The sequence below is a fragment of the Mesitornis unicolor genome, unplaced genomic scaffold (assembly GCF_000695765.1).
Source record: "Mesitornis unicolor isolate BGI_N332 unplaced genomic scaffold, ASM69576v1 scaffold8661, whole genome shotgun sequence".
Lineage (NCBI taxonomy): Eukaryota > Metazoa > Chordata > Aves > Mesitornithiformes > Mesitornithidae > Mesitornis > Mesitornis unicolor.
Genome location: NW_010164429.1, coordinates 78,916 through 79,221, shown reverse-complemented (window position 1 = coordinate 79,221; position 306 = coordinate 78,916). Strand labels below are relative to the sequence as shown.

The 306-nt window shown below is 34.3% G+C and overlaps 1 protein-coding gene across 1 annotated transcript in view; it reads right to left on the bottom strand.

Moving 5' to 3' along the window:
• MYCBP2 (MYC binding protein 2, E3 ubiquitin protein ligase) overlaps positions 1-306 on the bottom strand; it is a gene marked incomplete at its 5' end in the record, with an annotated part of 156,400 nt that overhangs the window by 79,871 nt on the left and 76,223 nt on the right.

The window sequence follows — 306 nt, the reverse complement described above, 5'->3', positions numbered from 1 at the left end:
TCTTTCCTTATTGATGCTGAGGAAAATCTAGTTTTATTGCAATAATCATCCATGCAAGGCAGAATGAATCCTACTCAGAGCGACTTAACAGTTAAGATAAATTGAGAGACTTCTGCAATGCCAAATCATCGTCCAAGTGAAAGTAATCAATGAAGAATTTTAATTGGCAGACCAGCAATAGCCAGCATAGACTTGATGTTAGATACTTTTACAGAGCATTGTTTTACCATTAGGTAAGAAAGTCTGAGATATGGTTAAATAATGTATACATAAACACTTAAAGCTTCTACAGTCTGTACAGTAAGA